Source organism: Taudactylus pleione, unplaced genomic scaffold (genome assembly GCF_031769625.1).
Source record: "Taudactylus pleione unplaced genomic scaffold, aTauple2 ptg000214l, whole genome shotgun sequence".
In the NCBI taxonomy this organism is placed as follows: Eukaryota; Metazoa; Chordata; class Amphibia; order Anura; family Myobatrachidae; genus Taudactylus; species Taudactylus pleione.
The window spans coordinates 7,272,307-7,289,620 of NW_028284616.1; positions in this window are offsets into that span (position 1 = coordinate 7,272,307).

Genomic DNA, 17,314 nt, shown 5'->3' on the forward strand with positions numbered 1-17,314 from the left:
AGCAGATGTGCTGTTCTGAAATGTGGTTTGCAGTGCATTGTATTTTAATGATGGCCACATTAATTTTTATATCTTTTTATTGCCGCTGTACACAAATTACATATACACATAATTAGTGCTTTCAGTATTCTTTAGATGGCTTTGTAAGAGGTGAATACTCTTGTGAACCGTGCGTGTGTATGCATACACACACACATATACAACATATATATTGTCACAAGGTTAAGGAGTGCCATTGCCCAGGTTAAACGACTGCACTCTGCATGCAGCAGCCAAACAAAATAATAAAATTAAATCCTAGCTTGTCCAGCTCTAACTAAATAGAAGTCTCCCTCTATAAGGATGGGAGGACCTAATGTCCAACTCACACAAAACAGCTTTCATATACAGCACTTACATAACGCCATATTTATTTATTATCAGTTATTTATATAGCGCACACATATTCCGCAGCGCTTTACAGAGAGTATTTGGCCATTCACATCAGTCCCTGCCCCAGTGGAGTTTACAATCTATATTCCCTACCACATGCTCACACACACATACACACTAGGGTTAATTTTTGTTTGGAGCCTATTAAACTACCATTATGTATATTTGGAGTGTGGGAGAAAACCAGAACACCCGGAGGAAACCCACGCACTTTATCACCATCTCACAGGTGGTTTGTCAAAAAAGTCTGCTGATCAGCTTCTATGGGTATTACGTAATAGCTCTAAATACAGTACGGCGGAGTTAGAATTGTCTGAAATGGAGACAATGTTTCTGAGGCGGGGCTACACTGTTAGTGTGGTTACTATTTGGAAAAACTCGGACTATACACAGCCAGGGTGTTGATACTAGGAGACATCATATCAATAATGATGACTTATTTGTCTTTACGACAATAACCCATGCTTTGGCTAGTTCAAGTGTCCAAGATGCTATTAAACAACAGTGGCACATTGTTCTCTCAGATCCTACCCTAAGTAAGTGACTGCCTAAGAATCCTCTTATCAGCTATAAAAGAAGCCAGAATTTGAAGAATATATTGATGCATCCAGATTTGTCTCCCATGCAGAGTATTCTATTTGGTTACCTCCACTGAAGATGGGATGCTACCGTACCAACTGTACGATATGCCGCAGTATGTCTCAGGGCCATAACTAGGTGGTGCAACCAGTGCCATGGCACAGGGCATCGCAGGGCAGGGGGCGCAGTTTGGACTTGTCAATTTTCCTGTTTATTATCATTCTCACTTGTAACTTCCTTTTCCTTTATGCCCAGCATCTCCTGGCCTCTCCTATGTCTTCCCTGGTCCTTCCCCATGAGGCCATGGCCCTTTTTCAGGTTCTTATGTCCCTATTTAAAAAAATGGGGAGGAGGCGCCAATGCTCTCTCTGGCACAGGCGACCAAAAAGTCTAGTTACGGCTCTGGTATGTCTATTGGTAATTTTTTTTCCATCATCCCCATACTGGTCGCAAGATGAGGATTAACCATAGATTATCCTACACCTCGGATCATATTGTGCACACTCTTATTTGCCCTTGCTCTTATGTTGGTAAGACCATTCGGCCATTCCGTGAGAGGATGGCAAACCACAGGTCTTCCATGCAGTTTTAAATGATGGCCAATCAGACAAACTGTGGCACTTGTTTGAAGTCAAACACCAGCTGGCATCACTCAAATGCATGATTGTTGATTGGGTTCCTCCTACCCTAAAAGAGGGGGTCATCGAGTTAAAATGTTGCTCAGTAAAGAAGCTCAGTGGATTCACAAATTGGACACTATTTGGCCATGCAGCCTTAATGAATCAATCCATTTTGGGATCTCTTTGTGATATGTTTTGGGATATGTTTTCTGTGCCCTCCCGACTTTTTGTAACTCCTAATTGTGTTTCACATTTTTTTTTATATTTTTGTTCATTATTTTTACTGGTTTTTTTTAAATATATTTGAAATTGGTTGGTTTCTTAGTTTATTTAGTTTGTTTGCTAGATTGTTTTTTGATCCTTTATCCTATACAGCATGTGTACTTCTTTAGCTATAGCAAATACACTAATTATATAAGGTATAATAGTTGTATTATTTATATATTTATTTCATTAAGATTGTATTGTTATGTCTTATTACCGCTAATTTGATAATACCTACTGTTATGGCTTTATGCTCAAGCGTTGATAATTTGTATCTGAGTACTGTTTGGATGGATGTGAATCTACATTAAATGTCATTTATGTGCAACTGGTGAGTGCTGTCTGGATAATTAATCAAATGGATATCCTGCACAGATGCATTTCTTGGAGGGTAAGCAGTCCTAAGGTGACCACTGACGTCACTAGGGGGTGCAGGCCGCACCAGGTGACACCATCCGAGGGGGTGACACCAAAATAACAGAGCTGCTCTGCTATTTTGGTGTCACCAAAATATATAGGGTGGTCACACCAAATATTGATTTGATTTATATTTATCTTCTGTTCATTCACTTTGCATTTTATTAATTGGTAAAAATAAACTATTAACACTATTATTTTTGAAAGCATTCTTAGTTTGCAGCATTTTTTCCACATCTGCCTAAAACTTTTGCACAGTACTGTATGACTATATATATATATATATATATATATATATATATATATATAAAAAAACAACATAGTAAATGTCATGAGGTCAACATTTCGACTGCATAAACGCGGTCCTCATCAGGACACCACCAGTGAAAAAAAATGATCCGTTCAGGAACATATCTACTGCCTGCAGGTTCCCCCAAATAATGAGTATAATTTATAGACAAACTATAGCAAAATCAGTGTCACTGTTGGGTTATCTTATAACCTAGCGCCTCAAAAGTAAAGCCAGCTGAAACCAACTTTCTAATCTTCATAGAGGGACTAAACAACATGCTGTGTATTAGGTTAAAATCTATATAGACATATCTACATATAAGCATATCTAATTGAGCAGTGATTATTCTGGTTGTAAATATGGCAATGAGGAGGATGTAACAACAGTTACCACATTTACCATTGTATAGTACAAAAACAATAACAATTATTGTGAAGACAATTACCCAATAACAATTAAACGATCAAATGTATCGTGGGCATCTAAGAGCATAATCAATACTAAGAAAAAGAAATAAAAAAAAAAAATCAACAAAATTCAGAAACATCAAGTAATATCAATAATTACTAGATAAAATGATTTAGGTAGTTGTACTCATTCAGCCCTTTCGGGGCCACTGTTTCTAATTTGTGTATCCAGAAATATTCCTTTTTAAGTAACATGAGGTCACGGTCACCTCCTCTTATAAGGGACGGAATCCAGACGATCATCATGTATTTTAGGGACGCCACTTGATGACCATTGAGAAAAAATTAGCTGCAACTGGTTTGTCAGTACCTTTCTTATCATGTGCCAATCTGATGTCAGATCTGTGCTGAGCCATACGCTCACAGAAAGATCTCACAGTCTTTCCGATATACATTAAGCTGCATGGACAGTATATACAGTATACAGTCAGGTCCATAAATATTGGGACATTGACAGAATTTTCAGATTTTGGCCTCTATTCACCACCACAATGGTTTTGAAATGAAACTAACAAGATGTGCTTTAACTGCAGACTTTCAGATTTAATTTGAGGGTAATTACATCCAAATCGGGTGAACGGTGTAGGAATTACAACAGTTTCAATATGTGCCTCCCACTTTGTAAGGGGCCAAAAGTAATGGGACTATCAACTCAAAAGCTATTTCATGGACAGGTATGGGCTATTCCCTCATTATTTCATTATCAATTAAGCAGGTAAAAGGTCTGGAGTTGATTCTAGGTGTGACATTTGCATTTGGAATCAGTTGCTGTCAACTCTCAATTTGAGATCCAAAGAGCTGCCACTATCAGTGAAGCAAGCCATAATTAGGCTGAAAAATCAAAACAAACCCATCAGAGAGATAGCAAAAACATTAGGTGTGGCCAAATCAACTGTTTGGAACATTCTTAAAAAGAAAGAACGCACCGGAGAGCTCAGCAACACCAAAAGACCAGAAAGACCACGGAAAACAACTGTGGTGGATGACAAAATAATTATTTCCCTGGTGAAGAAAAACCCCTTCACAACAGTTGGCCAAATCAAGACCACTCTCCAGGAGGTATATGTATATGTGTCAAAGTCAACAATCAAGAGAAGACTTCACAAGAGTGAATATAGAGGGTTCACCACAAGATGCAAACCATTGGTGAGCCACAAAAACAGGAAGACCAGATTAGAGTTTGCCAAACAACATCTAAAAAAGCCATTACAGTTCTGGAACAACATCCTATTGACAGATGAGACAAAGATCAACTTGTACCAGAGAGATGGGAAGAGAAGAGAAGGAAAGGAACTGCTCATGATGCAAAACATACCACCTCATCAGTCAAGCATGGTGGTGGTAGTGTCATGGCGTGGGCATGTATGGCTGCCAATGGAACTGGTTCCCTTGTATTTATTGATGATGTGACTGCTGACAAAAGCAGCAGAATGAATTCTGAAGTGTTTCGGGCAATATTATAAGCTCATATTCAGTCAAATGCTTCAGAACTCATTGGACAGCTCTTCACAGTGCAGATGGACAATGACCCGAAGCATACTGCAAAAGCAACCAAAGAGTTTTTTAAGGCTAAAAAGTGGAATGTTATGCAATGGCCAAGTCAATCCCCTGACCTGAATCCGATTGAGCATGCATTTCACTTGATGAAGACAAAACTGAAGGGAAAATGCCCCAAGAACAAGCAGGAACTGAAGACATTTGCAGTAGAGGCCTGGCAGAGCATCACCAGGGATGAAACCCAGCGTCTGGTGATGTCTATGCGTTCCAGACTTCAGGCTGTAATTGCCTGCAAAGGATTTGCAACAAAGTATTAAAAAGTGAAAGCTAGATTTAGGATTGTTTAGTTTGTCCCATTACTTTTGGCCCCTTAAAAAGTGGGAGGCACATATAGAAACCGTTGTAATTCCTACACCGTTCACCTGATTTGGATGTAATTACCCTCAAATTAAATCTGAAAGTCTGCAGTTAAATCACATCTTGTTTGTTTCATTTCAAAGCCATTGTGATGGTGAATAGAGGCCAAAATATGAAAATTCTCAAGGGGGGGTCATTCAGACCCGCTTGTGAGCGGCAGTACGCTCGCAAGCGGGTCGATGTCCCCCACTGCGCATGCACACGACGGAGGGAGCTCCGTCGTGCGCATGCGTGAGACCCGGAGAGCGACGGGCTCTCCATCGCTCCGGGTCTCGCACCAAAGGGGGCGTGCTGTCGATGTTGATTGACAGCACGGGGCGTGCCTGCCAGACGGAGGCGTTCCCATGGGAACGCCTACCGTCTCAAGCCGGCCCCACTGACATCACTAGTGATGTCAGTGGGAGTGATTTTGGCTCTGATTGAGCCAAAATCACTCCAGGGCTTGCGGCAGCGAGACCCTACCGCAGGGTCTCCGTCACAAGCCCGATGGTCGCGATGGTCTTGACCATCGCGACCATCATCATGGACGCTCCAAAAAAGGTAGGAGGGCCCTGACTCAGAGCGAGCGCTCTGGTCAGAGCGTTCAGCTCTGAATCAGGCCCAATGTCCCAATATTTATGAACCTGACTGTATATGCAGGGGCTTCCATGTGGGAGCCCCTATCAATAAAAGTTTAAATTATATGAAGTATATATATTATATATATATATATATATATATATAAAATAAACACACATGCATATATATATTTTAACACACGTGTATATATGTGTATATATGTAATTTTTTTTTTACTATTATTTTTTTAACACACATGCTTTATATACCTAGGCACTCCCCTCATTCACCAATTATTTCCCTCCTCTGTCATGCACCAAGACACCCCAACTCCCCAGCAGCACCCAATGACCCTCTTACATTCATCACCAACACACAGTCCAGACACAACCCTCATCATTCACTATCAGCACCCCTGCAGCACCCACCGTCATGTTCTACTAATACATCTGCTGCACTCAGACAACCCCTTATTCACTACCAATACCATAGCAGCACCCAGACATACCCCTTATTTACTATCATCACCCCAAAAGCACTCAGATATTCCCCCATACACTAACAACACCCATACACTCTTCTCATACACTACAATCAACCAGGCACCTTGTGTGTGGGCGGAGAAGAAAGGAGCAGATAAAGGAGGTAGGAACATGCATGCCCAGTCAGTTTGAAAAGGGGGCAGAGCCAAATTGTGGGAGGGGCGGGGCCTAATTGCGGGACGCGGCACCGTTAAAAGATTTTAAAAATAGTTTATTATGGAGATGCGGCCAGGGGCAGTGTGTGGGGGCACCCTATGTGTGGGGGCCCCGGGACGACCGTCCCTGTCGCCCTGCCCTTAATCCGGCCCTGTATATATGTATACAAAGGTATATGAATATAAAAATATTGTTTTTACTTATTCAGTTATTTGTTTTTCTACTGGCTGCTACTTTCACTTAAGCCAGTGGTTCCTAATCTGTGCGCCGTGGCACCCTGGGGTGCCTCGGGACACTTGCAGGGGTACCTCAGGTTGGTGGTCCAGCACCAAATCAAATTGTTTATGGTCAATGTAATGTACATATGTGGACAAACAGAAGCACAAACCTGTCCACCACCACATAACTGACCCTAAGGATGACAGGTAAGCACCATTTACTTCACTTTACTACTTCACTACATTTTTTCTGAATTTGTCAATAACAAACTTAAATTTAGGGGTGCCATGAAAACATTGCTGATACTCTAGGGCGCCGTGATTGAAAAAAGTTTGGGAACCACTGACTTAAGCTATCGTTTTAAAATCTACTGCTGCATGGCTGACATATTAATTGACTTGAGGTTCGCAGTGAGGGATTAAAAAAAACATTTCATTTGCAATGCAGTGCTGGAAGCTACACAGATGTTTGTATAATCAACAATTATCAGAAGTAACAAATAAACTTTATACAGTGAGTTGATCACAAACTCACTAGTTTCTGGCTTCACTTCTTTGGTGACTTTGCGGTGGCACACATTTTTTATGGGCCTCTGGATGTGTTAGCGGTTTATAAATAAAGTGCAATAATATCAATTAATTAATTTCATATGACTTTAAATCCTAACATTCAACAATGCTTCAATCATTTTTGTAAACTAGTGACATACATGCTCCTCCTTGAAATAATCTTGACAGCAGCATTTTTCTGTTAATTTCGTATTTTAGCATCATGTTTGTGGTTTGCATATGCTAAAATACAGGACACATTAAACCAATTTAAAAGAAGAGGATTCGCAGGGACAGAGCTTTCTTGCATGCAATATTTGATAATCCTTTGATGTTTTCCGATATCGCATTGTGAATCCATGCAAATTTAGCACATCACATCCACATCTGAGATGCGTATTGTGATAAAGGGCCCATAGTATGTACACTCTATATCGTGTGTTCTGGGATTTAGTGAAATTGGAACAAACTTTACATTGTTCAAGGGTGTACCCAGCTTTAGTCACAAAGCTAGACAGTCTGCTTAAACTAGGGATGAGCGGGTTCAGATTTTCTAAATCCGAACCCCCCAGATCCCAGCCGGGAACCGAGTACAGCTTGGGTTTACCTGCCAGACTCGGTTCCTGGAACGAGGCAAAACGTCATCATCCTGGAGTGGGATTCTCGCGAGACCCAGACTTTGCACATTTCGCGCCTCCTGTCCCACCATCTTCACTCCAGTCCTGGAGAGGGTGTGGAGGGAACGTGTCTCTCTAGTGTCTGTGGGAAAGTGGCGTGGGGTGGGATGGCGACCTGCTCTGCTGTATCAGTCTGGGGGTACCTGCTCTGCTGTATCAGTCCAGTCCAGTGGTGCTGTGCTGCTGTATCAGTCTGGGGGCGACCTGCTCTGCTGTATCAGTCCAGTCTAGTGGTGCTGTGCTAGTGTATCAGTCTTGGGGTGACCTGCTCTGCTGTATCAGTCCAGTCCAGTGCTGCTGTGCTGCTGTATCAGTCTGGGGGTGACCTGCTCTGCTGTACCAGTCCAGTCCAGTGCTGCTGTGCTGCTGTATCAGTCTGGGGGTGACCTGCTCTGCTGTGTCCAGTCCAGTCCAGTGGTGTGGTGCTGTCCTGTGCTGTATATTCAGTCCAAATAATTTTTACAGGGGCTGCCCTGTGTGGTGTAGGGCTACGGTGCACTGTGCTGTGTATTCACTCCAGTCTCCAAATAAAAAGGGGTGATCTAATTAATTCAAATAATTTTTACAGGGGTTATTTAATTAATTCAAATAATTTTTACAGGGCCTTCCAATGTGTATTGTAGGGTTACGCTGACCTGTGCCCTGTGTATATTCACTCCAAATAAAAAGGGTGATTTAATTAATCCAAATAATTTTTACCGGGGTTATTCGCTCCATAAAAATAATGCACTCCATAAAAATAATGGAGGACAAAAATTTGGATGATAAAATATAGAAAGATCAAGAACCACTTCCTCCTAGTGCTGAAGCTGCTGCCACTAGTCACGACATACATGATGAAATACCATCAACGTCATCTGCCAAGGCCGATGCCCAATGTCATAGTAGAGAGCATGTAAAATCCAAAAAGCCAAAGTTCAGTAAAATGACCCAAAAAAATAAATTTAAATCGTCTGAGGAGAAACATAAACTTGCCAATATGCCACTTACGACACGGAGTGGCAAGGAACGGCTAAAGTTCTGGCCTCTGTTCATAACTAGTGGTTCAGCTTCACATGATGATGGAAGCCCTCCTCCTCCCACTAGAAAAATTAAAAGAGTTAAGCTGGCAAAAGCACAGCAAAGAACTGTGCGTTCTAAGAAGATATCACAAATCCCCAAGAAGAGTCCAAGTGTGGCGGCGGTTGCAATGCCTGACCTTCCCAACACTGGACGGGAAGAGGTGGCTCTTTCCACCATTTGCACGCCCTCTGCAAGTGCTGGAAGGAGCACACACGGTCCAGTTGCTGATATTCGAATAGAAGATGTCACTGTTGAAGTACAACAGGATGAGGATACTGGTGTAGCTGGCGCTGAGAAGGAAGTTGACGAGGAGGATTCTGATGGTGAAGGGGAGACAGTTGTTGTCCGTGGGATGAAAAAGCCCATCACGGTCATGCCTGGGCAGAAGACCAAAAAATCCACCTCTTCGGTCTGGAATTATTTGGGGTAAGGACGTTAACCACCTAGGAACATCCTCCCTTATACGTCACCTGCAGCGCCTTTATTAAAAAGTTACTGTCAAGTTCAGAAACTGTGGCTGTAAGCAGTCCAGCAATACCTAAATTCCTTTGTCCTGTTGTATCCAAGCGCCTGCAAACCACACCAGCAACTTCCTCGTCAATTTCCTCCTCAATCAGGATCGGAAGTAGTCCTGCAGGCCATGTCACTGGCATGACTGACCCCTCTCCTATCCGGGATAGCTCCGGAGGATCCTGCATTGCTACGCCTACTGCTGCCACTGCTGCTCTTGCTGCTGGGAGTCGTTCATCATCCCAGAGAGGAAGTTGGAACACCACTACTTCTTTTACTAAGCAATTGACCATCCAGAAGTCCTTTGCGAGGAGCATGAAGTACGACAGCAGTCATCCTGTTGCAAAGCAGATAACTGAGGCCTTGACAGCTATGTTGGTGCTAGACGTGTGTCCGGTATCCGCCATTAGTGCAGTGGGATTTAGACAATTGATGGAGGTAGTGTGTCTCCGGTACCAAATCCCGTCTAGATTCCACTTCACTAGGCAGGCGATACCAAAAATGTACAGAGACGTCACAGAAAAAGTGTCCTCAGTGTCCTAAACAATGCGGTTGTACCCAATGTCCACTTAACCACGGACATGTGGACAAGTGGAACAGGGCAGACTAAGGACTATATGACTGTGACTGCCCACTGGGTAGATGTATCACCTTATGCAACAACGTCACCAGTAGCTGCATCTCAGAAACGCTAGCTTGTTCCAAGGCAGGCTACGTTGTGTATCACCGGTTTCAGTAAGAGGCACACCATCGACAACCTCTTAGAGAAACTGAGGGAAATCATCGCCCAATGGTTTACCCCACTTAGACTCTCCTGGGGATTTGTGACCAATATTGTGCAGGCATTACATCTGAGCAAATTCCAGTACGTCCCATGTTTTACTCACACAATAAATTTGGTGGTGCAGATTTTTTTGAAAAACGACAGAGGCGTACAGGAGACGGTTTCGTTGTCCCGAAAAATTTCGGGCCAGTTTTGTCATTCAGCGACTGTGTCCTGAAGACTGGAGCACCAGCAAACACTCTTGAACCTGCCCTGCCATCACCTGAAGCAAGAGGTTGTAACATGGTGGAACTCAACCCTCTATATGCTTCAGAGGATGGAGGAGCAGCAAAAGGCCATTCGAGTCTATACATCCATCTATGACATAGGCAAAGAAGGGGGTATGCACCTGACGCAAGTGCAGGGGAGAATGATCTCCAGCTTTTCGAACTTGCCACACGTGAAGTCAGTTCAGACACTGCCAGCTTGAGTCAGGTCATTCCCCTCATCAGGCTTTTGCAGAAGCAGCGGGAGAAAGTGAAGGAGGAGCTCGGTATGTGCGACTTGTGGATGAAGCCCTTCATTCGCTTTGCCAGGATTCGAGGGTGGTCAATCTGTTGAAATCAGCCCACTGCATTTTGTCCACCCTGCTCGATCCTAGGTTTAAAGCCTACATGGTGTCTCTCTTTCCGGCGAACACAGGCCTGCAGAGGTGCAAAGACCTGCTGGTGAAAACACTGTCAGCTGAAGCGGAATGTGACACATCAACAGCTCCTTCTACATTTTCTCCCGCAACTGGGGCTGCCAGGAAACAACTTAGATATCCTAACCAACCCACAGGCGGTGATGCATGGCAGGCAGGACCAAGTTTGGACATCTGGTCTGGACTGAAGGACCTGGCAACAATTTCTGACATGTCTACTGTCACTGCATACGTGGAGAAGATGATGTCCATCAAAATCAATTATCAATTCTTCCGGGAAGACCAGCCTCCAGAAAGTATAGAGGGACCTGTGGTGGTGGATTCCAGCAGGGATGAATTAATACTCTGAGCATGAGGATGTACACAACACTGAAGAAGGTAAGGAATCGGTGGATGAGGATGAGGACGACATCTTGCCCCTGTAGAGCCAGTTTGTGCAGGGACAGATTAATTTCCAGCTTGTTTTGTGGGGGCCCAAACGAACCAATCATTTTAGCCACAGTTGTGTGGCAGACCCTGGCACTGAAATGATTGATTTGTTAAAGTGTGCATGTCCTGTTTATACAACATAATTCCCAAGGACAATTCCATCTTGCACCTCTTTTTTTTCTTTGCATTATGTACTCTTTTGGACCTAGTTTTTCAAACTGCCATCCTGTCTGCCACTGCAGTGCCACTCCTATATGGGCCACGTGTTTGTGCCGCCAACTTGTGTCCCTTAGCATAGTCATCCAGCTACCACAATGCAACCTTTTGGCCTAAAAACAATATTGTGAGGTGTTCAGAATAGACTGGAAATGAGTGGAAATTAATGTCATTGAGGTTAATAATAGCATAGGAACAAAAAAAAAACAAATTCTGTGATTTTAGCTGTTTTTATACTTTTTTCCAAACAAATACAGATCCAAAACCAAAACCCGGAAGGATGGTTTTGGCAAAACTAATCCAGATCCAAAACACGAAGAAAGATCCAGATCTAAAACCAAAACACGAAAAGTGGCCAGTGCACACCTCTAGCTTAAACTAATAACACACAAATTATAGGGCTCTTCCTGTCCCAATTGAATACATATTTTTAACATTCAAGGTATAGGTTGGAAAAAGTGGGTGAACCCTAGCCCCGGATCTCAAACCGAGGCAAAATCATACAGACAAAATCTTGCGGCTCTCGAGCATTCGTCTCTATGTATATAAGGGACCATGCGGCGGCCGCCATTTCACTCCGGCTGTCCAAAACCAAAACCATTTCACTCCGGCTGTCCAGATCCAAAACCAAAACATGAAAAGTGGCCGGTGCACACCTCTAGCTTAAACTAATAACACACAAATTATAGGGCTTTTCCTGTCCCAACTGAAGATAAACGAAATGACTGTATAGGAGTGGAGAGGATTAAACCTCCTAGGATGGGGGAGGACCAGTGTGGGTAATCATGTGATAATTAGGGCCTTTGGGTTCTTAGGATTGTAGGTGGTAGCAGGGATATTAGAGTTTGTTGGAGGCGGAGTCTGCCTCTTTTGTTCCTGTCTTCAGAGTTAGTAAGTGTTTTTTCTGAGCTCTGTGTTGCTGGGCAGTTTATATCATAGTCCTACTTCTTTAATCTCCCCCCATTTGCCTGTGTTTCTTTCTTTCTTTAATTCCACATCCTATCTCTATTGTGTTAAAAGAATATCCTGTGCTCCCTATTTTTGTGACCCTGATTTCTTTGCCCCAAAATTACAACCCCCCCAATTTGTGTCATGCCCCGCCCCAGGCACGCAGCATGGACCCCTACCCGTTACCGGGTACCGGAGGCTAACGCTGGCGCCATAGTGGAAGCTCTTGATCGGCAGGATGGTACTGCGGTGGGCAGTGGGGATCCCCCAGCGCCACAGCTTAGGCGCGGCTGCGCTGTGCAGCCATGAGCGGGGGTCATGTGCGGCGGCTCAGCCGACGCGAGCAGCCTGAAGAGACCCCGTGGGCGGGCAGAGCCGCCGCAATGAGGACGGCGACTGCTCGCCCCCAGAGGTTAGGCGCGGCGGCTCAGAGCCGCTGCGAGCAGCAGTTAGTGAGCCCGCGGGTGGGCAGAGCCACCGCAGGGAGGTCAGTGGATGCACGCCCCCCGCGGGTGCAGAGCCCACAGGGGCGCGCATGCTCCTATAGAGGTGTAGGGAGTAGGGCTAGTGCCCAGATGGGCAGCGGGGATCATCCCCGCAGTTCAGGTAGTGAGGGAGGTGAGAGACCTGGCCCTGTCAGTAGTGTAAGGGCTAGGTCAGGCAGGGAGGCTGGCGGCCATTACAGGGCAGTAGGAGCAGACGTAGGAGGGGAGGGGCTAGGAGACAATATGGAGGATGATTGGCAGGCTGTGCACAGCTCTGATGGCAGCAGCCTGTCAGGTCCTGTTGTACAGCCAGAATCCACTGCTGCTGGTCAGCGCTCAGCGTGTAGGGGCGGGAGAAGCATTCCTGCGGTTGCAGTTTCCAGCTCGGTGGATATGCAGTCCAGTAGTGGGCTTCCTAGTCAGGCTTTCGACCCTGCAGCATTCGCAGCCATGATGTCATCTATGGCATCTGCTCCCATGGTGGCGGCATTGGGTCCTAACTATGCAGCTAGTGCCGGGGTAGATCAAGGGCAGCATTCTGTTCCTGCTAATCTGGGGCCTGCTGTAAATCAGTTCATGCAGGTTTGCAGGGCTATGGGTGCTGCTGCTGCTCAGTTGGCAGCTGGTCCAGGGATGTCTGCGGCGCCTACAGCTGTGTCTTCTCCTGCCGTGTTGGCTGGGTCCGGGGTTTCGGCCCTGGGGCCAGCTTTACTGTCTTTTTCAGATGCTGTTGATGGCGGGACTATGGAGCAGGATTACAGCGTCGAGGAGGCGTCATCATCGGCAGCTTCCGGGGGTGACAAGGCTGGGTCGTCAGGTGTGACCTCAGAGGTTTTTTGATGATGATATTTCTGATTCTGCCTCCTCTTTCTCCTCTGTTTCGGCCTTGGAGGTCTGGGGTGAGCGCATCTGCAATCGCAGCATTTTGTTCAGATGTGACAATCTGGGCGTGGTGCATGCGATAAATGGTCAGAGTGCAAAGTTTTTGCGGGTTTTGCGTGTGAGAGTGGGAAGTTTTTTCCCGTGGACAAGGCCTCGGTGGTAAGGGTCAGCATCAATTGATGCTTTCTTTTATTTGGCAGCTGTACGTATCTGGCAGGTCAAGAGCAGTAATCTCACGGTATCTGGCAGGTATTTCGTTTTCTCTAAATTGAAGGGAATCCCTGACCTTACAAGGAGTTTTGTCATCACAAAGGCATTGAAAGGATGGGCGCACGCTGAGCCAGTTACCCCCGAAAAAAGACGGCCCAAAGACATTTCCTTGTCACCGTCCATCCTAGGAGCAGTTGAGAACGTGGCGGTTTCCGGTTTTGAAACGCTTTTGTTTGAGATAGCATTCTCCATGGCTTTTCATGGTGCTTTCCGGGTGTCAGAATTAGTTGCTCCCTCCAAATGGAGGGATTCAACTATGCTTCGTTTGGATGTGAAGGTGGGTGAGAGGTCCTTGCTGTGCAGATTGCATCTTTCTAAGACTGATCAGCTAGGCAGGGGTCGCTGGATAACATTGGTCCCCTCGGCGGATGGTCGAATTTGTCCAGTCGGCTTGGCCACTCGTTATGCATCGGTTAGACCCTCAGCGGAGGACTCATGGCTGAGGCATTGCGATGGGCTTCCACTGACAAAATTTCAGTTTAGCTGGATGCTGCGGCGATGTCTTTGCAGCATGGGCCTCTCACCAGGGGAATTCAGCACGCAGTCATTTCGAATCGGTGCTGCTGCTTCCGCCGCCGCTGCGGCATTTTCCCGAGTCAGAGATTCAGGCTTTGGGCAGGAGGAAATCAGCCAGTGATAAGCGTTACATTTGGCCAAATCATTGAGGTTTAATGTCGGGCATGCATGTTACATATGGTTTGTTATGTGTTTACGAAATGTCATTGGTCCTGGTCTTGTCTGTTCTTACCTTGTCTTTCCTACTCGGGGATTAGCTACTCGCCATTGATTTCAGTGGGAGTCTGGAGAGTTTTGACGATTTTTTTTTACCTGATCTGACGCACTTAATTCGGCTATTTGATTCACTATGATAATTATATGTCCCTCAGCAGGTTTTACGTTTTCTCTCCGGTCGAGTTCATTTGTGTTATCCCTAACCCCCCCTCCCCTGCCTTTTTATTGTTTTAACGTATCCTCTTGTGTCTTCATGTCGCTTCAGATTGGCACAGAAGCTTGTTGATCTTTAAAGATTCAGAACAAAATTTTTCTTTTTGGCAGATCCTCACTAATATGTTCCCGTTAGATATACATTATTAAATATGCTAAAATTTTTACAATAACTTTAATCTTTTCATTGTTTTTCCCTCATTTATAGGAATGGCTAGTGATGATTGTACTGTATGGATAGTTGGCCATTCATTTGTTTTTGGGCAGCTCAGTTCATGACCGCGCAGGAGGCACCATTATTTCCGGGATCTAGTGGAGTTAGATGGCTAGGGATCAGAGGTATGTTGAGGGAGAGCCTTAAGTCTACACTCTTGCAGCAGGTTCAGCGGTATGGCTTGCGGAGAGTCTTGGTGATACATCTAGGCGGGAATGTTCAGGGCAAGGGACATCTCTGGAGTTAAGGCATGCGGTGGTGGATGCGGTGGTGGATGATTTGGGTCAGATTATGATGGCTTGGCCATCTTGCAAAATAGTCCGGGCTTTCATGTTCCCTAGATTGTTGGCGTGGTGTGGTTGACGGCAGAGCCATTGATAAAGCTCGGAAAAAAGTGAACTTGGCTGTTTCAAAATATGTGTTGAGAAATGGCGGGGCGGTGGTCAGACATCCTAGGATTAAATTTAGGTATACTTACCTATTTCGGTCTGACGGGGTACACTTAGCTAAGGAAGGTTAGGTTCTTTTTCTTGAGGATCTGTTTGAGGTTGTGGTTTCTGTGCGTTAGTTCTATGGTGGCGGTGCAAGGTTTCTGTTAGCAGAACCTTGCTTTTGGCGGGAAAGAACGGCAGGTTACCTATTAGCACTGTGAATATTGGTTTACTTTTTGTTTCGCTCACCTTCGTTGACTGTTAAAGTCTGCTGGACCACCCTGCCGGGGGCAGCATCATCACCTTTCCGGGTGGGTAGTCAAGGTAGAAGGCTTGAGTGTATGTGTTGTGGTTGGAGTGTTTATAGTGTTAGGCTTGGGCTGTTGTTAGCCGTTCTTTCTTTGCCACCATATTTAAATTAATTTAATTAATTTTAGTAATTAATTCATTATCTGTTAATTAAATAAAATAGCTAACAATTCTGCCAAATACAAGTCTCTGTGTCATTTATTTCAATTGAGTATGTTTTATTGTCAATGATTCCCGCACTGGTCAATCCTCAGACGATGGGAGGTTTATACATATTTTTAACATTCAAGGTATAGGTTGGAAAAAGTGGGTGAACCCTAGCCCCGGATCTCAAACCGAGGCAAAATCATAGAGACGAAATCTCGCGGCTCTCGAGCATTTGTCTCTATGTATATAAGGGACCACGCGTCGGCCGCCATTTCACTCCGGCTGTGGAGACTGAACAGGAAGGGTGGGTAGTGTAGGGCTGGCAGAGGTAGTACTACTTACCTGTGCTGGTGCTGTGCTGTCTGCTGTGTCCTGGGCTGGTGCACTGCTGATCCATCTGGTGCTGTCACTGCTGTGCTGTCTGCTGTGTCCATCTGGACTGGTGCTGTTGCTGATCCATCTGGGCTTGTGCTGTGCTGTCTGCTGCATCCATCTGGGCTGGTGCTGATTCATCTGGGCTGGTGCTGCGCTGTCTGCTGTCTCCATCTGGGCCCAAGTTTTGGACCTGAAAGAAAATTAAACAAAATAAAATATATTGTCTTTTTATTTTTTTTTCTGTGTGTGCGTGTTAGGCTTAGCCGCACAAGATACAGCAACACAACCTAGTGCTGCCCGACTCCAGTCATCATCAATCTGTGCTCTGGGCCCAAGTTCTGGACCCGAAAAAAAACAAAAAACAAATAGTGTCTTTTGTCTATTTATTTTCCGTGTGTGTGTGCGTGTTAGGCTTAGCCGCACAAGATACAGCAGCAACGCAAGTTGCAACCTAGTGCTGTACGACTCCAGTCGTCATAAGTCTGTGCTCTGGGCCCAAGTTCTGGACCTAAAAAAAAATAAAACAAATAGTGTCTTTTTTTGTCTCATTTTTTTCTGTGTGTGTGTGTTAGACTTTGCCGCACAAGAACAAGATACAGCCAGCCACGCAAGTTGCAACCTAGTGCTGCCCGACTCCAGTCGTCATCAATCTGTGCTCTGGGCCCAAGTTCTGGACCCGAAAAAAAAATAAAAAATTGTGTATATTGTCTATTTTTTTTCTGTATGCGCATGACTGCACCTGTGTGAATTTTGTAACCGCACCTTGGCTACACTATTGGTGCTTGTGACACTGCTTCAAGACCACAGAAAATATGGAGGGCTGTCACATGACAGGAGAGCAAGGCCAAGAACCACATGTTGTAGCTGCCGCCAGCAGTCATCATGATAATGCAAGGCCGTCAACTTCCTTGTCCTCTATGAAGGCCCATGCCCCAAGGCT